This window comes from Halichoerus grypus, chromosome 2 (genome assembly GCF_964656455.1).
Source record: "Halichoerus grypus chromosome 2, mHalGry1.hap1.1, whole genome shotgun sequence".
NCBI classification, from domain to species: Eukaryota; Metazoa; Chordata; class Mammalia; order Carnivora; family Phocidae; genus Halichoerus; species Halichoerus grypus.
The window spans coordinates 22,627,539-22,648,841 of NC_135713.1; positions in this window are offsets into that span (position 1 = coordinate 22,627,539).

Genomic DNA, 21,303 nt, shown 5'->3' on the forward strand with positions numbered 1-21,303 from the left:
ATTATTCATTTATATAATATAAAATTATTTGTATTTGTATTCTATTTCTATTAATACATTGACATTTAGTTTTTCAGATAATTGTGCAAAGTAGAATAAATTCTCAAAATAAGATGTTATGCTTCTACAATGTAAAAGTTTCATTATCTTCCCAAGCAATATTTTATCTCTGTAGTTATACATCCCCTTTACAATAATCACATGTTGACCTTACATCAATTAAGCATTTCAATTTAAATGATTTCTGATATGACTTCAGAAAAAATATAGTAGGATTATGTTTCTGTATATGTTGGTTAAATATACATTATAACCAAAATTACATTGAATCTATTTTTAGTATGCAGTTACACCAGACACACACTGCATATATACAAGTATTTTATTATTTGCAAATGCGCAGAACAAGAAAGATATAGTCCTATCTTTAAACAATGTATCTTAAAGAAGTTAGACTTACTTACATCAAGACATATTTTTAGGAATAATTGGACAATAATGAAAATTTGTTAAACATCTTTTTCTGAAACACACCCCCCAAAACAAAAACAAATGTTCAACTACATGAAGATAGGGAATGACAACAACTTCGTATGTAAATGAACACTATAATTTAGACAGAAAAATTCGAACAAAATTTAAAGATGACATGAAAATTTAACTACTATATCATGTTTAATGTTTAACATGATGTAGAATTCAAAAAAGAATTTTGAAAGGCTCTGTTATTTGCAACTGTGTTGGAAGGATTTGGACTTAAGGTCTGGTGTTGCCACATGTCAAAGTAAATGAGAAGAAGAGACTAGAAAAAACTTATTCATGTTACTATTTCACGATTGTAAACCTGGATATAGCTGTCTGGATATAGCTGTCTGTGCTTAAGGATGAGTAAACCAAGGACATGAATCAACCTACAAAGAGGAAACATGTTAACTTTACATAGTTGGTCAGAAAAGCAGTGTACTCGAGATAGAAGTATCTACTTTGAAAGAAGATATTCAGGGGAAAAAAACCTTTACACTTTCAAGGAAAGTGAAGTAAACACTGGAAGTATAGGGACAGGAACAAAGTTTTATGTTGTGTTCTAGATTTAGAAAGTAACAAGAAGTACTTTTAATTTGATTCAGTAAAATGCTACAGCAGAAAAACTGACGTGTCTCAAATACCAAAATATTATACTGAGTTTTTTTTTTTTAATTGAAGTACAATTGACATACAATGACATTAATTGTGCTAGTTTCAAATGTGTATTTATTTTTTATTGTGTGTAATAAAATAGTTGGGAGAAATAAAGAAAAAAAATAATTCAACAAGTAAAATTTAAATTCAGCTAAATCTGAAATGATTCACAATAGGTGAAATCTGTGAAATATTATCCATCATGATCTATGACCTCCTAAAATTACCTTAAATATGTTCAGAAATGATAGCATCTGTACAAGACAGTGTAATGTTTCATATTGGTAAAGATGGGCTATGTCACAAAATTATTTGACATGATCCAGAGCCCATTATAATTGAATGCAACAAATGCAATAAAACCTCTTTTACTCACAGTAGAGAAAACAACAAAATCACATATAAATTTCTTTAAACCTTTATCTCTACTTAGCTATTTTTAAAAAATAGAATTTTTGGGTGCCTGGGTGGCTCAGTCAGTTAAGCGTCTGCCTTTGGCTAGGGTCATGATCCCAGAGTCAGCTTCTCCCTCTGCCTCTGCCCCTGCCCCCTGCTTGTGCTCTCTCTCTCTCTCAAATAAATAAATAAAATCTTTAAAAAAAAATAGAATTTTTTTTAGATGCCTGAAACATATCCTATAGCTTTCTAATCGGCATAGAGAACAAATTTAAAACACAGTAACTGGCCAGGTGAATTAATTTTAGCTCAAGGTGAATCCTTTAGTGATCTTCCTTCCTTCCTTCCTTCCTTCCTCTCTTCCTTCCTTCCTTCCTTCCTTCCTCCCTCCCTCCCTCCTTCCTTTCTTTCTTTCTTTCTTTCTTTCTTTCTTTCTTCTTTCTTTCTTTCTTTCTTTCTTTCTTTCTTTCTTTCTTTCTTTCTTTCTTTCTTTCTTCTTTTTCTTTCTTTCTTTCTACTGAAAATTCCACTATAATGTTAAACAGCTATCTTTTATTTATTTGTTTTATGTTCTTAAACTGGTTTCATTATTATTTGGCTTCCTCAGTATGAAACTGAAAATATATATAATAAAACACATAAATAATTGGGAAACGTGATTTGGCAGAGTTAATGAAAGAATTTAAAAGAAAAGAAAGGAACATTTTAAGTGTAGGCTGAATCACCATTTTTCAAAAAAAAAAAAACAACTGATCATGATACTAACCTAATAAAGCTATAGTAAATACCAAATACAATAATCCACCCCTGCTAGCATTCAGGTAAAAAAAATAAAGTTTTCCTTAGAGTTTTTTTCCATGTTTTCCTTAGTACTTTTCGCTGTGAGGAAACAAGAGAAAAAATTTTCCCTCAATCATTTGCTAGAACTAATAAGTGATTTAACAACCTTATGTAATATGAAGTTAACATAGAAATATTGACTGAGGGGCGCCTGGGTGGCTCAGTCATTAAGCGTCTGCCTTCGGCTCAGGTCGTGATCCCAGGACCCTGGGATCGAGCCCCACATCGGGCTCCTTGCTCCACGGGGAAGCCTGCTTCTCCCTCTCCTACTCCCCCTGCTTGTGTTCCCTCTCTCGCTATGTCTCTCTCTGTCAAATAAATAAATAAAATCTTAAAAAAAAAAAAAAAGAAATATTGACTGATTTTTACATATTATTATATATTATATAATTGCATAATTATAGAATTATAAAATTATATTATATATAATAAATATATATTGTTATATATATAATTTCAATATTCTAGCAAAATGAAATCAAATATGTAAATATGTGATAAGGAGATTCACAATGACAGAAATTTTGAGGTCGAATAGACTATTGCCCACAAAATACTATACATGAAACAAAAGGTCCAAAAAGTCAACATTCAAGTGGTCTCATAGAAGTTACATTTGGCTGTATTAGGTCATATATTAAGTTATATATAATAGGTTATATTTTTATGCATGAATAGGATACGAAGATATGCATGTCTCATCAGGAGAACTATGACACCACTTTCTAACAGAGTTAGCTGTACCCACATCATAATTGTACCTCCTTCCTAGGACATCATAATTTTTAAATAAGCAAGATTTATCAGCTTTGCTTCATTGCTCTCCATTGGTATATTTCTGAAAGCAAAATGCTGAAGAAACCAGCCACCAGATACCAGCAAGCTCCCTGGAATTTGGTATTATGGACTTCCACACAAAATTACTGCCTTTTCTCCTTACCTGACTCCCATAAGGTTGCCAGCCACTGTCCCAAATATCATCTGTGCAGATTTCAGGTACTGGTGCAATTCTCCCCTCAGGGTTTGGCTTATGGATGACCAAGTGTTCTAGATTACAAGTATAATAACAGCCTGGAGATGGGTTAGAATACTCAGATTTGGATGTCTTCTGGAATATGTGTCATTTAGGATACTTTTGGCCAATTAACAAGAAAATAAAAATAACTAGAAATGTATTAAAATAAGGTAAATGTATTATTTCAATTAAAAAAGATTGAGAGAGAAAGCAATTTTAGGGTTAATTAGCTAAGGAGCTGAAAAATATCATCAAGGAACAGATTATACTAATTCTTCCCCTCTGCCAACCTCAGCATGCTCGCTTTTGTTCCCAGGTTTGCCTTCTCATGTTTACAAAATGGACAAAACCATTTTAAAAATTCAGTCTCTCACAGGAAAATCTAAATCCACGGAGAAGAGAACATGTCCTCTTTCAGAGAAAAGTTTTTTAGAAGTTCCTCACACCCCAGCAGATAATTTCAGCTATTAACAATGCCTGTCAAAATCTATGGAGATATGCAAAATGCCCATAATATGAAAGCATAAAGGGTATATGTGTAATATGCTTTAAATTAGGATAATAATAATTTTTCAACCATTGAGGTATTTTTAAATATGAAAAGATTGAATGTACTCAAAACAATATTTTAGGCCTTTTGTTACACTGACAAGAGCAAAGAAATTCATTCTTTGCAGCTGACATTTTTAACTCCTGTTGTGAATTCTTGTTTCATAATGGTATTTTAAAAGGATGTCAGTTTTAAGTTATCTTTTATTGATTTAATTCAAACTTTCAAGCACTTATTTTTTTTATATTTGTTGTTCTCTTTTTATGTATGACACTTTATGCTGCTATAGATAACATATTTTGTGTATCCAAAACAAAACAAAACAAAAAGATGGTAAATAATTTATTATTATAAATATCCAATCCAGTTAAACTCTGTATATTTAATTTTTAAGTGAACTTATGTAACAGTGAATTTGTCATCAATGATATTGTTCAATTTTATGAATCATATATGTCTAGCTAATGTTTAGGTAACTGTTTCAATTTAGCAGGCCCTGGTGTGAAATCTGAGAGGTCAGTTCTGTCTAGGATTCACAAGCTCCTTCTGTCAATATCTAATTAATTCTTAAACTAGAAATTTTTAACAATATTAATATACATTGTTTAAGAAGAATCAAAGAACTCTATGAAATAAAAATACATAATAATAACAAAAATATTACATGGTTACAATGTAACACATGTCCTAAATGCCTTATATATATCATCTCCAATAATTTTCCAAAAATATTCATGCCATTGTATTATTTTTATTCTCTTCACAGATGAGGAAACTTGCATGAAGCATTAGGGATTTCTTCCGTTACACAGGTGGTTCTGCCCACAGTGAGGATTTCCCTTCACCTGTGTCCTCTGGGGACAATCCATAAAGAGGCTGTGGTGCTTAGCTGTCCACTTCCAGAGGGGGCCTGCATATCACTCAAAACTCCCTGTAAACCAGGCTTGAGTTTTCTCTACCACAGGGAATCCCTAATGAATCCACAGGTACAGTCTCGAGAGATAAGTTCATATAGCAGAAGGGGGAGACACTGGTATTTTTTCCACCTGCAATTGCTAGTTATTTGTGCCTTTGAGGCCCGGTGGAGCTTTATCTCTTATCTAGCACTTCTGTTTAATAATGAAGTACTGCTGTGTGCACTCATATTTATGACTTGTTTCATCAGACAACATGTTGTTCATAATAAGCAACTTAACTTTCAGTCTCTGCTAAGGCCCAGTAGCAAACTAGAACCTGTTTCTCAACGGTGATGCAACCACCAGGGCCTGCCATGGGTTCCCCACAGCATATCTACCACTGATACTGCAAGCATCATTCATTGGATCTGTTGTATCATAGGGCCAAGTAGTCAACAGCCTAAGCCTGTTGCAGTTCCTTCTCTCTTTCTGGGCCCCACTCAAAGCTAACCGCTTTTCAGGTCACTCAATAAATGGAGCTGAATAGATCCAAATGAAGAATATGTTGCCTCCCAAATCCAAAGATTTTGCACTAGGAGTGCAACAATTTTTCTTTTTCTTTAAAAGGGATAGGTCTCAACATAGTCCACATCACTGGACCCCAGCAAATTTTACAGAGAGTGGAAAGACCTCGAATTTTAGTAGGATTTATTTTTCATCTTCTGCATGCAAACATCGTATGAATATGTCTGGAGATAGTTAATACTTTTCTGCTCATTAAGTCCAGTCAACATAATACCATCAATGAACTGGACAAGTGTGATGTCTCATGGGAGGGAAAGGTAATCAAGATCCCTGTGAAGTAAATTATTAGGTAGGGCTGGAGAGTTGGTATAACTCCAATGGAGGACAGTCAGCATGTGCCACTGGCCTTACCACTTGAAGAAAAATACTGCATCTTGTGGCAACTACTAATATGTATAGAGAAAAAAATAATCACCAGATGAAATGTTACATGTCTGTACCTGGGGATGTGTTAATCTGCTCAAGCAACAAAATCAAATCTGGAAGAGCAGCTGCATTTGAGAGTCTGAGTAAGTTTACAGTAATCCATTTCTTTTCTGCACAGACAAAATAGGCAAGTTAAGTGGGGATATGGTGGGAATTACCACCACTGCCGTCTTCCAAGTGTTTAATGCACTGCAATCCATCCAGGAAGGTGGTGCTGCTTTGGGTTAACCATTGTTGTATATAGAGATGGTCTTAAAGGCTTCTACTTGGCATTTTCTGCTATAACAGCCTTTCCTTAGGTCAGGGAACCAATGTGGGGATCTGGCCAATTGCTGAGTATATGCATTCCAGTTATGTATTCTGGAACTGGGGAAATAGTTACACAAGGGGCTTGGGGGCCTAACCTAAAACTCCTTTGATCATCTGACTTCTTTTTTTTCTTTTTAAGATTTTATTTATTTATTTGAGAGAGAGAAAGAGAGTGAGAAAGAGCACAAGAGCATGGTGAGGGGAAGACGGAGAAGCAGACTTCCTGCTGAGCAGGGAGCCTGACATGGGGCTTGAGCCCAGGACCCTGGAATCACGACCTGAGCAGAAGGCAGATGCTTAACCGACCGAGGCACCCAGGTGCCCCAGATCGTCTGACTTCTATAAGACTTGACTCTTTCTGGTGGACCACAGTGATGTTTTGGGTGTTCTGAATTGGTGTCAGTTCAGAGCTGTCATCCAATAATCACTGTAAGATCTGCTGATTTTACTTTCCCAAATGCACAGTCATCCCAATAATGCTTGTGGTTCCCTTTGGAGAGGCTGGGAAAGATTATCACTATAAATTTGTTTGGAGTATTTAAATTAGTCTTCTGTTCTACAACAGACCTAGTTTTCTGGTTATAGAATATATAGCATCCATCTTTCATTTTCCTAGATACAACATCACCAACCAGCCATTGCCATAGGTTTCTGCAGTATCCCCAGCTTTAGCACCATCTGTCCATTTGTCCCAATTACAATTTTTAGGATCTCCTTCTTTCTCAATCAATGCCCTTGCTTTAACAGAAGACACCCTGCAAAGCAAAATAGAATTTGTATTTTAATTCAGCCACTTGTAAGATTAGACACTAATTTTCAGAAATCTCAGCCCCGTGCTAAAGGGTAAAAGGGTTTCCTTCAGGGAAGATGTGGAATTTTTTAGGCCAGGCATGTAGAATTTGAGCAAGGAAATTGAATCTCTGAGCTCATTTTCTTTTTCCACGTTGTCCAGCTCATTTAGTAGCAACCAGCAAACCTCGTTATATTCATTATTAGTTTGACGAAAATATTTTGGGGCTCCTGGGTGGCTGGGTTGGCTAAGCATTTGACTCTTGGTTTCAGCTCAGTTTATGATCCCAGGGTTGTCGGATAGAATCCCTCATTGGGCTCCACGCTCAGCAGGGAGTCTGCTTGAAGATTCTCTCCGTCTGCCCCTCCCCACTCCTCTCAAATAAATTAATTAATTAAAAAATGTTTTAAGGTATCAAATATATAGTCACCCAGAATTTTGTATCATGTGTTTAGTTAGGAGTATCCCATGGTGATATTTTGTGTATATATCTTGCCCTATTATGCCATGGGCTACCAGTACTCTCTTCCCCATAAAAATAGAATAATCAGCATCTCTAAATCTAATGAAATTAAAGTACCAACTTTGTGTCCCACAAAGCCAATTCAGAAAACTCATCATTAAGATTCTATTCCTCTAGAACTACTCTCAGTACCAAAATCTGTTTGAGTCAAGGTTCTCTGGAGAACCAGAATGACTAAGTATATATACTAAGATATTTGTTGTAAGAAATTGGCTTACACAATTGTGAGAGCGAGGTGTCAAAGTCCACAGGGCATGCCATCAGGAGAGCATACTTGAACGTGGGACATAGGCTGAATTTCTCCTTCTTCAAGGAAGCTTCAATTCCACTTGTAAGACCTTTCAACCAGATGAATCAGGTTCACTTATATTATCCAGAATAACATTCCTTACTTATTCATTTCATTTAATTAAGATTATATAAAATCACATTTCTGGAATGCCTAGAATATATTCAAAATGAGGAAATTAATAATACTAACTTTATGAAAATTCTGTTCTTGCCCATGGGACCGCACAGTGCAGAGGTACTAAACATGTAAAGAGAAAAATGTCAAAAACTGGATATGAAGTGATGGAGATATGCCTGAAGTGATATGGGTGTGGGGGAGCGATGCCTGTGTGGGGACCAAGAAGAGTAGTGCCTTCTTCTTATCTTATAAAAAGATAAGAGGGCCTGGGGCAGGAACACTCTTAAGCAAAATAGACAAAATCAAAGAAATTAAAATTCAGTATTTAAGTTGAATGCCCAAAGGAATGGAGAGAAAACTAGTAGAGAATAGTGTCATAGAAACTAAGGTTGCCATTTTCAAGAATAAATTAATGGACCACAAATTAAATAGTGCAGTGAGGTCAAGTGAGACAAGAACTGAAAAGGGTTCATTATGTTTTGAAACTAAGTGGTAATTTGTAAACTGGAGAAAACACAGTTTTATTAGAAATGTGAAGGGTAGAAGCTCTATTATAGTAGGTTGAGGAGTTAATGGAGGTCAGAAAAATGACTAATATTTGCAGATTGTGGAAGCTTGGCTTAAAATAAAATATATTAGATTGTTAGAGAAGAACAGAGACGTGGATTATTTCTGTTTTGTTTATGAGTGGTAATTTAGCACATTTTAGGGTAGGGAAAAATAATCCCATGGCTTGGAAAAGATTAAAGGAGTAGAAAAGCATCTGTCTTCTAGAACAAAAGCTCCTAAAGGACAAAGACTTTCCATTTATTTAGCTTACTGCCATATCGTATTTGTAGTAGTTAATGAAAAATAGTTGCAGAATGAATGAATGAATTAAACAAACCCATAAAAAGTAGGAGGGAATAAGCTCCTCAGCCCACAAATGGCTAATGGGAGATTATTCTCATGGTCATCATGTAAGAAGACAACTACCATCCAGATAAGAAATTGGAGAGAAAATGATGTTTATAGTATTTACCCATTTGCTATATTCTGACGTATCTTCTCATTTAATTTGGCTCTTAAAAGTCATTTTATTTAATTACTATTGTTTCATGATCAAAAAACCTAAAACTGAGGTTTAGAGAATTTCACAAACTAGAGAATCCAGAATTTGAATCCAAGTCATTCTGATTTCATGGTCTGTGTAATAGATGATTCCTATATGCTGTATCAAATGCTCTCTACTGTTTTCCTTCATTCTTTTAGGTGGGAAAATACAAAATGTATTGTTATTGTTAATGGAGTAAAATCAAATTATAATTGTATCAACATTTGTTCTGGTTTTGAGGTTATCATATATCACTACATTGGCATGCTAAATACTATTGAGTAACCTGCTTTAAATAATGGCCTGGCACTTCCTCTGAGAAATTTTCTCTGACCATCACATAGAGTAGGTAATTCTTACATATTCCATAGCACAATTTCATGGAAGGATTGTCTCAGATGGGGGAAAAAAGTGATTCCCTGCTCTTGCGTCTTACATTCATTTTTCTTGAAGATTGGGCCAGGTCAAGGCTTAAGTACAAAAGATTTCTTGGCTGAAGTATTTGCAGAGCAGGGAGAGTGAGGGAAACGGAGACTGAGGTAGAGAAAGATGAGAAGCAGATGCACCTGCCCGGACTTACAACAACCTATGAAGAGTTTTAGCGAGTTGCTATACATCCGTGTCTTTCCATCATGCGATGTCTTCCAAGAGGCCATACCAAAAACTACCTCCAAACTGACCACGATAGGAAATAAAGGAGAATAAGCTGGTTCCCATTTCCCTTACCGCTCTTGGAGAAACTTCATGATTCTCCATGAAGAATTAACCGCCACCGCCATGACCAGACCCATCAGGGGGCATTATTACCTGGTCACTTTTGCAGCTTCAGGGGAAGCCAGATCCTATGGACTGAGTAATGTTTTTGTTGTTGTTGTTGTTTGTTTTTTTTTTAAAGATTTTATTTATTTATTTGTCAGAGAGAGAGAAAGAGAGAGTGCAAGCACAAGCAGGGAGAGCGGCAGGCAAAGGGAGAAGCAGGATTCCCGTGGCACAAGGAGCCTGATGCGGGGACTCAATCCCAGACCCTGGGATCATGACCTGAGCCAAAGGCAGATGCTTAACTGACTGAACCACCCAGGCCTCCCGAACTGAGTAATGTTTTAACCAAATTCTAGCTTAGACCTTTATCCTAGTGGCCTCAGATGGTGGGATCATGTGGATGTGTACCTGAACTGCTCCTCCAGTGAGGAGAGAGAAAGCAACAAGGAGACAGGAGACACAGGAGGGGAGTGAAGCCAAGGAGAAGCATAAAATACTTAAAATATAATGTGTCTCATGTGTTTCATTAGCAGTTGTACTGCATTTTTCTCTGGCCAGAGGAAATATGAAGGAAACAGGCAGATGAATAGACTTCTTGCTGCAAAAGAAAGTGTGCTATCAATTTCCAGAAAACAAAAGCAACAAACATGCAATTAACTTATAAGGTATTATTTTGTGCTTGCCCATTCAAAAAGAAGAAACAGATCTGTAGAAAACATAAAGATTGCATAAGAACTTTACTCTGAAATAATTTTCCTTTGCAAAAGCAAAGTGTGTGTAAACAATTAAAGTACTATAAAGAGATAGAAGCCAATCAATGTTCTCTGGACCAAAACGGTCTCAGAAGGAATTCAATGCAATCACATCACAAGTCATAATTTATGAGTGAAAATTAGATATACACTCACCCTCACCCATATTTATCTTGGAGGTGAGACTCTGAGATGAGGAGAATATTTTGCCCTTTTAATACAATAAAAGAATAGGGAGAAAGGGAAATGAACATCATTATTTGCATCCTTATTTTTAATTGCATATAATAAATTAGACTTTTAAATTTTTCCTACTCTCATTCAATTTAAATGGATGGTATGGCTGAGGAAGAAGATAATAAAATAATGTATTTTTTTCATACCTCTTGCTAACTTTGAAGTTATCTGCACAAGATGGCTCTCCATAGTTTTCTCATGTGGTAGGCTGGGTACTTTCTGATTTAAGGAAAAAGTTATGGAAACAGAGACATGACAGCTGTCAAATTCCTTGTTCAAATTTAATCAGGAATCAGCCAGAAAGAAATGTCCTAATCCATCAACACCTGCTTGGGATAAGCAGTAAACCCACCAGAGACAGAGCCAAATATAGTGACTTAATTAATTGAAAGGCTTTGGCATCACATCAGCAGGTGGTGCTTCAGCTCAAGCTCCGGTACTCAGCTAATGCAGAGCAGAATCTATGTGTTAAGTTATCTCTAAATTTGATATTTAATATATTAGAAGTTTTTTTTTTTAAATTCCAGTTAATTTGGGAAGATTTCAAAGTGCCATGAGAAGATAGAAAAAAAAGCCTTCTTGATTTTTTTGTTTAAATTGGTCTTAATGTTTCTTACAACTTTTAGATGGCAAGATATTAAAAATATTTGGAGTTTGGTACAGAGCTATGCTTCAGTATGAGGGGCATTTTTATATAGCTAATAGGGTGATGATTCAAATGATGAGTGGGTGAGCTATGACAAAGCTATGTTAGTAGCTCTTGTTCTGAAATGCGTATGCAATAGCATAAAGAAAATCATTTCACCATGAGTTAAGTCACATAAATGGAAATGTACTAATGTGCTTATATGGGGGCTGAGTTTTTTCACTTAACATGCTGTTTTCAAGGTTCATCCATGTTGTACCATATATCATACTTCCTTTTTATTGCTTATAATATATTATGCCTATAACTTTTTTTTAATTTTAAAGTGTATTTTGTCAGGTATTGTAATCATTCCAGTTTCCTTATTTTGGCTGTTTGCATGATGAAGATTTTTCTGTCCTTTTACTTTTAACTTACATGTATCATTGATTTGTGTCTCCAGGAGAAAGCATACAGTTCAATCCTGTTTTTATTATCCAAGGTGTCTTTTGATTGGGTTGTTTAATCCATTCATATGTAATGTTATTATTGATTTTTTTTTTTAAATAGGCCCTACAACCACGATCTAGATGACTAGAAAAAAAAGTTAGTTCAGGAGGGGACATGGATTTAAACATTAATATGAGAGTTATCCAATACAGAAGCCCTTTTTAAAATCAGCAGCCTCTGGAAATTAGTCAAAATAACACATAAGCAAACACCTCTGAAACTTACTGATTTACGTGATACAAACTTTTATTCTCATAATTTTGGATGGAAGATTTTCTGAACTAAATTATACTTCCATGTCTTATAAAATAAATCATATTGAACAAAATTGCATAGGTAACTTGGTGCTTTAATGTGAACTGTTACATAGAATGATACTAAGAATTGATAGATTCTTTTAGGGACCCTCCAAGAGCTAGCACCCTTCCTCCTTGACAAGGTCCTAAAAAATTCAGAGACACAAAAGAAAGGCTGAAATATCAACGTTATGTGTAAGAGCCAGTTGGACCTGCTTTCAGAACCCCAGAATCAGGCATACTTATTAACTCTCTCAACTAGCGTTTTCTGTAGAGTTTCAATGCTCCCAGTGGAAAAGACACTGGAGAAAAGGACGAAGCTGAATCCAACATGGTAAGATATTCTTCCCCAATTTACCAATAGGTAACTGCTGGGAAATAATTCTCCACTGATTTTTCATGTACTTGTATGGTTAGGGACTCCTCGGCAAAGACGCGTTTGAATAACAAACAGCTTTGGAAGCCAGAGGTTCATCCAGAGGAATTTGAAGACATACCTCCCCAGAAACACCCAAGATAATAATTATAATGCCCCTTCTTTCCTCTTCCCAGAGACATTTGTTTTCATTCAAGGGTGATGAATATTCTCTCTCAAGAGCTGAGAAGGGTAGATGTGCTGGCAGCCCCATGAAAGCTCAGCCTCCTAATGTTGGGGATCCTCTCCTGGGTTGCAGACACTGCTTGCACAGGTAACACTTGACCTTCATCACATAGCCCTTTGGGTGTGGGAAACCCATGCAAGATACTGCTCTGGGTGTTCTCTCTGTAATAGTCTGTCTCTCTTATCCAGAGATTTTGCATCCTTTGTCATAGTTTCTTTTTCTTTCTTTCTTTGTTTTATGTTTGAAATTTAAATAATTTAAGTGTACTCTTCAATCCCCATCTCCTATTTCCCCAGTCACCCCACCCATTCCCCTCTGGTAACCATCAGTTTGTTCTCTATAGTTAAGAGTCTGTTTCTTGGGACACCTGGTTGGCTCAGTTGGTTAAGCTTCCAACCCTTGATTTCAGTTCAGGTCATGGGTCCTGAGATGGAGCCCTGAGTCAAGCCCCACATCAGGTTCCATGCTCAGCACAGAGCCAGCTTGTCTCTTTCCCTCTGTTCCTCCCCCTCTTCCTCTGCTCCTCTCTCTGCTCTCTCTCGCTCTGAAATAAATAAATAAATAAATAAATATTAAATCTTTAAAGAAAGTTTTTTTGGTTTCTCTCTCTCTCCCCCTCTCTCTCTTTATACCTCTGTTTGTTTGTTTTGTTTCTTAAATTAGATCATATGGCATTTTTCTCTCTCTGATGGACTTATTTTGCTTAGCACTATACTCTCTGGTTCTATCCATGTTGTTGGAAATGGCAAGATTTCATTCTTTTTTTATAACTGAATAATATATATATATATTATATATATATATAATGCCTTCTTTACCTATTTATCTATCGATGAACACTTGGGCTGCTTTCATAGTTTGATTATTGTAAATAATGCTGCAACAAACAAGGGTGCATGTATCCTTTTGTGTTAGTGTTTTTGTATTTTTTGGACAGATACCCGGTAGTATGATTACTGGATTGTAGGGTAGTTCTATTTTTAATTTTCTATCCTAAAACAGCAGAATACACATTCTTTTCAAGTGGAGAATATGGAGAGTTCTCCATATATATGTGGAGAATATGGAGAATTCATATGGAGAATAGATCACATATTAGGCCACAAAAAAAAACTCATCAAATTCAAAATTATTGAAGTCATACCATGCATCTTTTCTGACCACAATATTATGAAACTAGAAATCAACCACAAGAAAAAATCTGGAAAGAGCACAAATACATGGAGGATAAATAACATGTTACTAAACAATGAATTAGTCAACCAAGAAATCAAAAAGAGAAGAAATTAAAAATTACATGGTAGCAAATGACACATAGACACATAGATCAATGGAGTAGAACAGAAAACCCAGAAATAAACCCACAGTTATATGGTCAATTAATCTTCAACAAAGGAGAAAGACTATCCAATGGGAAAAAGACAATTTCTTCAACAAATATTGTTGGAAAAGCTGGACAGTTACATGCAAAAGAATAAAACTGGGCTACATTTTTTCACCAGACACAAAAAAAAACTCAAAATGAATTAAAGTCCTAAATGTGAGACCTGAACCATAAGAATCCTTGAAGCAAGCATAGGCAGTAATCTCTTTGACATCAGCCATAGCAACATTTTTCTAGATATTTCTCTCCTGAGGCAAGGAAAATAAAAGCAAAAATAAATTACTGGGACTTCCTCAAAATAAAAAGCTTCCCCATAGTAAAGGAAACAATCAACAAAACCGAAAGGTAACCTATAGAATGGGAGAAGATATTTGCAAATGATATGTTCTATAAAGAGTTAGTGTCTAAAATATATAAAGGACTGATACAACTCAATACCCAAAAAACAAATAATCCAATTAAAAAATGTACAGAAACATGAACAGACATTTTTTCAAAGAAGACATACAGATGGCCAACAGACACATGAAAAGATGCTCAACATTGTTCATCATCAGGGAAATACAAATTAAAACCACAATGAGATATCACCTCACACCTGTCAGAATGGCTAAAATTAACAACACAGGAAACACCAGGTGCTGGTGAGGTTGTGGAGAAAGGGGAACCCTCTAGCGCTGATGGCGAGAATGCAAACTGGTGCAGCCACTCTGGAAAACAGTATGGAGGTTCCTCAAAAAATATTCTTGACATATTTTAATTTATGAATGACATTTTATTTTCATTTTGAAAATGTTCATGTCTGATTTGCTCCTTTGTTCCTCCATTACTGTTTTCTTTTTCATTAAATGAATATTTTATGATGAAATATTTTAACTCCTTTAATGACTATTTTTACTCTATTTTTGAGTTATTTTCTTAGTATTTTATCTAGAGCTTAACATAAACATCTTAACTGACCATGATCATCTTCAAATTTATACTAATTTAATTCCCGTAAGATACAGAAATCATCCTCCAATATAGTTCAATTCCACCTTCCCCTTTCATGCTATTATTGGTATAAATGTTACAGCTATGTATGTTAGAAACCCCAAATACACTGTTTTAAGTATTACTTTATACATTCTTATGTCTTTTAAGGATGTGAAAGGAAAAGAGAGCAAGTACATAACTACAGAGTTTGTTATATTAATTTATTGACCATTTCTGGTTCTCTTCATTTCTTCCTATGGATTTCATTGAGCAGTTATGTCATTTCCTTTCTCCAATCGTTAATACATTATCCTGTTATGTCAAATATATTAATATTTCTATATGTGACAGGGCAAACAACGCAATGATTATATATTGCTTTATGGGATTAATTTTTGTATCAGTTAAAACAAGGAAGGAGAATGCATATATATTTATATTATCTTTCAAGATGATGTAATTACCTTTAACATGTTCTGTGATTTGTGTGTGTTTAAATTACTTTCTTGAGTCACTTGATTTCAGCTTGAAGAATTTTTTTTACTATTTCTTAGAAGGCCAGTTTGATGGCAATGAATCTCTTTTGTTTACTGGAGCAGTATTTTTTTAACCTTTATTTTTGAAAGAGAATTTTACTGGAGATAACATTCTTGATTGGAGATTGATTGATCGATCGATCGATCATCTATCTATCTACTTATCTGTATGTTATTTTTTTTCCTTCATTAAGCACTATGTATATATAATCCCACTGGTTTCTGGACCTCATTTTTTTTTTTTTCTGATGAGGAGTTAGCTGTTAGTATTTTTGGAGTTTCCAAATATATGAACAGTATATTTTCTCTTGCTGCTTTCATGATGTTCTCTCTATCTTTAGCTTTCAGTATATTTACTATGATGTGACTGAGTAAGAATATCCTTAAATTAATCCTAATTATCATTTATTGAGTTTCTTGAGTGTAAAAATTAAAGTTTTTATCATTATTTGGAAAAATATTACCTACCATTTTTTCAAATGCCTCCTCTACTCTCTTATCTCTCTCTTCTTATTCTGTGCTTCCATTATTAGTACGTTGGTGTAAATAAGTGTCCCAAATTTTTCTGGGGATGTTTATTTATCTTCATTCTTTTTAATCTCTCTTCTTCAGATTGCATAATCTCTATGGATCTATCTACAGGTTTTCTTGTTCTTTTGCTTATTATGTCTATGCCAGTTCACATCTGTCAGTTGAACCCGTCTAGTTAATTTTTCATGTCAATTATTATGCCTTCCAACTGCAAAATTTCTGTTTAATCCATTTTATTATTCTATATATTTTATTGATATACTCTATTTGATGAGACACTGTGATTAAACCTTCCTTAACTTTTTTAAGCATTTTTTTTCTTTGAAATTTTACAATAGCTACTTTGAAGTCTTTGCTAAGTCCAAACTATTTTGAAGTCTTTGCTGGGTCCCTTCATGGGCAGTTTCTGCTTTATTTTCTGTATATGCAGTGCTTTTTTTGTTGTTAATTTGCTTATTTATTCTCTCATAACTTTTTAATAGAGATTGAATATTTTAGATAACATATTGTAATAATTCTGGTCTGATACCACCACTACCACTAGCCCCCATGCTCCCCCCAACCCCCGCCCCACAAGAGCTTGTTGATGTCGGTTTATTTGTTTAGGACATGGGTGTACTATTTTATGTCCTTTTATTTTCCTAGCAGGACGCAAACTCTAATTTCAGTCTTTAGAGGTCACAATCCTGGGCTTGCACATAGTCAACCTGGGATGGGACTGATTTTCCCAATGTTGCCTTTGAATGTATTTATCTCTGATATATCTGTTAATAGACCTACTCCTGTTGATATCACATCCAGCTATTAGCCTCCACTAATTGCCAGCTGATTTCTCTATTGTTGTTGACAATGCCCTCAGGTATAAATTGTTGCACAGTCTGATCAAATTAAGTTAGGCTCCCTTTTCAAGGGTATTCCCAAGAAGGGCTGTCATTAGCAATCTCTTTCCCTAGTTCTCGCTGGTAAATTTATATAGTTTATGTAGAGTTTAGCTTGTTGCCTCGTGGAGTTGCCAACCTTCTCATAATTTCTTACCACCAAAATCTCCACTGTGTTGTAAGGTATTCTTGAGCTTGATCTTTCCCGTTTAAACTCTGTTCCAAATAAAGTCAGTTCTTTTGAGATTGCTTCAGAAGATCCCCCTGGTAAAAATCCAGTACCAGTGCCTCAGACCTGAACATGGAGACAGTGGCCTACTTTTCTTGAAATGACACCCCTTCTATGAAAATGGGACTACTCAGGAAGGTCAGTAGCCTATGGTTTTTTGGGCTTGCCTCTCCACCCATGCTATCTTAAACCCTACTATTGTGCTGCAGTGAATTGGGGCCCCCATACTCTCAGCCTGACATAGGTGAGGTGGAGCTTCAACTTTACAACTGGGGCTAGACAGAAGAAAACTCCAGCTTTCTCAAGTGTTCTTGCCTGGCACAGAGCTTCTGCAATGTGAAGTGGGGCTGAATGAAAAATGCTGGTGGTACGTTCCTCTGGAAAGTTACTGTAGTCCTTGACCAGTTCCTTGAGGAATAGGAAGCCCCGTGATCTTGGCTGTACATGCAAGAGTAGAAATTTCTGTCATTCTGAGTTTGTGGGTAGAGGGTGAGACTCATGGCTCAAATGCCATAGATTTTCAGTGTTCTTACCAAAATTTGGTAGATTTACTTGATAAATGGTTTTTAATTTACTGTATGCCCTTAGGATAATTTCCAGAGACTTAAAAATTGTGGTAATTTATGATTCTCACCAATTATAGTTTAACTAGGGAGTGCATCTACATAAATTTTTATGCCATTATTCCAAAAATACTTGTGAAGCTTTCATAAGATTTAAAAATGTGTTAAAGCAGTTTACTTGAGTGAGGGTATTTACTGATTTTCAAACATCATATAAAACTAGATTTTCATTTAAAAATAAAAGATCGATTGATTGATTTGAGAGAGAGAGAGTGGGGGGAGGGGAAGAGGGGGAGCAAGAATCCCAAGTAGACTCTCTGCTGAGCGGCAGAGCCTGATGTGGGGCTAGGTCTCACAACCCATGGGATCATGACCTGAGTCAAAACCAAAAGTTGGATAATTAACCAACTGAGCCACTCAGGTGCCCCAAGATTTTCACTTTTTTTTTTTTTTTAATTGTTGCATCCAAGTTGTTGGTAATCTGCCAATTCTGTACTACATGGAGTGAGGGTCAGAAAATGACTCACCTAGGGGCGCCTGGGTGGCTCAGTCAGTTAAACAGCTGTCTTCGGCTCAGGTCATGATCCCAGGGCCACATCAGGCTCCCTGCTCAGCGGGAAGGCTGCTTCTCCTTCTGCCTGCCACTTCCCCTGCTTGTGCTCTCTCTCTCTCTCCGTCAAATAAATAAATAAAATATTAAAAAAAAAAAAAAAAGAAAATGACTCACCTAGAAAATGGCACCTATCTTCCTGTGTTGACTCTCAGCTTTCCTCTTGAGTAGTTTGTGAAAAGATAATTGTAATTCTACAGACTCTTATATACCCCTAGAATGAAGGATATGAATGGTCCCCAATGAATATATAAAGCATTTAAAGAAGATATCTTTTCTTCTGAGAAATGAAAACAATATTATTTCTTATTGAGTTATTTTATTAAAATATGTAAAAATTGACCTTATACTACTATATCCAATCTTTATAGTATTCCCAAGTAAATCTATATGAAATAATGTCTATTTGGTTTATTGAAATTCTATTTATAAAACATAATGACTAATTCTGTGTCACCAGTGGGGTACAATTTTGTTCTATCTACAAATTTAGAGGACATAAATCTAACCACATTATTACACAGATTGGTAAACTGAGGTTCACAAAAATGAATTATTTTGCTTAAAGTGGCATAACTAGTTAGCAACTGAAAATATGAGCTCATGAATCTGCGTTATGTTCTTTTTCCACTTCATCACTCTGCTTTACCAAAATGTAGAACCATTTCTCTTTCCAAAGAACAAAAAAATAATTCTGTCATTGTTGCCTTTTAGAAAATATACAGATGGCACTTAGTCTAATTTGTGGGCTATAGGCAGTAATCCATCATTAAAAGAAAAGAATCATATAGCTTCATAAGATTACACATATAGTGATTAATAGTTGCTAGCTACTTTCTTTCTTTCACTTTTATTGCCCTGAGAATTACTAGAGAAGTCAAAAGATTGTAATTTATTGGAAGCAGAAGAGGGACACACAATTCTGCATCTCTTGGTAGTTTATGATGGTATACTATATAATTGTGATTGGTGAGTTTGAGGGGAATTTTAGAAGGAGTAATTAAGTGCCTATGTGGCACTTCCTTTTAAAGGAATCCAGAGGTAGGAATTTGGCTAGAACTATATTTTCTTTATAGATTTATCCTCACAGACACAACAGTGACTGCCCTATAGTAGTTTAATAATATAATTTGTTAAATTATATAATGTGTTGAAATGTTTATATAAATTAGTAAATCTGTACCTTGTTTCTTTCTTCATTTTAAGAGGAGGAATCTTAATTTCTTATCCAAATTGAATTTTTAAAAATCTAATAATAATAATTCAGTTCCATGTTACTCTTGCCTACTATGTCCTGTTAGTCCTCCACATGCACATGTTTGGGCTTTTATCCTTCCAGTAGCACAACATTAAACATTTCCTCTACTTTGGTTTCCAAATCAATTAAGTACCTCTTCCTACCACACCCTGTGTTTAGAATAAATGCCAAAGTTACAAACGATTTTCATTACTCTACAATGAATTTGTTTAGTAAAATCACTTTTGCAACAAGATCAGTACAGTGGATGGAAATATTCCTAGAAGCCAGAAATAATGTGAACTACATAAATATATAACACTAAATCCAAACTCAATGTGTCTTTTAGCCATCTGCGCTTTATATAGATACCAAAAATGCTTGCGACCATTGCAACACCATCTGACACCAGGAAATAGTGACTTTGAGGGCAACATTGACAGAGAGAAATAGCAATGTTAGTTAATTGCAGATCTAAAAAAGTCATTTAAAAAGTTTTACAAAAACCACAGACCCATGTGAAGACATTATTGTGCTACTCATGGACCCAGAGGAGAGTGGTCTTAAAGCCTAATTTGCATTAGCTTCCTGGTAAACCATTTTGTTTTTTTGTTTGTTTGTTTGTTTTTGTTTTTCAATTTTACTGGATTAGCATATGTTTATTACATCCTTTATTTTTTTTTATTTTGCCTTATTTAGTTTATTTTGCTCATATTTTTATGCTTTCTGAAAGAGAGAAGATTTTATTTTTGACTCTTTTCCAAAGCAGTGGTGAACTATGGAGTTCATAAAAATTTTTTTTGTGAGGTCAATTTCCTGAGACTTTCCTTCTTTAGATCTCTCTAGTAATTTTTGGTTCCCTATGGTTCCATATTTTGTTCTTCTAACCATAAAAGTAGAGCTCTAGTTCTTTTGCTCTGCCATTCACCTCAGCAACTAAGACTCTATCCAGGGTTAAGTGATAGAAGGTCAGTGAGAAAAGAAAAGGAGCAGAGGTTGGCCCCATCCTCCTGGAACTACCACTCCAAATATTGAAGATGTTTCCAGTCCCTCCAAATTTTGGTTTCTGCAGGATCCCACTACAACCACTGACATAGCTACAAGTTTATTAGGATGCTGAAGTCCCAAACAATGGAGAAAATGAAAAGCCAACAACCAACCAACCAACCAACAAAAGGAATGATTTCTGCATACTCTCTGATGATAGGAGTTCTTTTTCCCATTCTACAAGAAGGAACTTGGAGAAATATGGGACAATTATTTCTGGAAACTAGAAAGCAGATATATTCACAATTTGAATTATATTGAGTATATATCTCTAACACAAATATAGTAAGTATAATAAAGACATTTTGAAACTTGAAAGAAAGAAAAAAAAGACTAAATAAATGCACAATAAAGTGGTTTAAGTATAAATTTCAAAAGTGGCATGTCTTTAAACAGTTAATAGATATATGACATTAATGCCTACAAATGACATTCATCTTCTAGTCAACTAGGGGCCCACATTCCAGATGCATACAAGAAGAAATGCAATCCTAACATATTATAATTTTCAGCATAGAAAA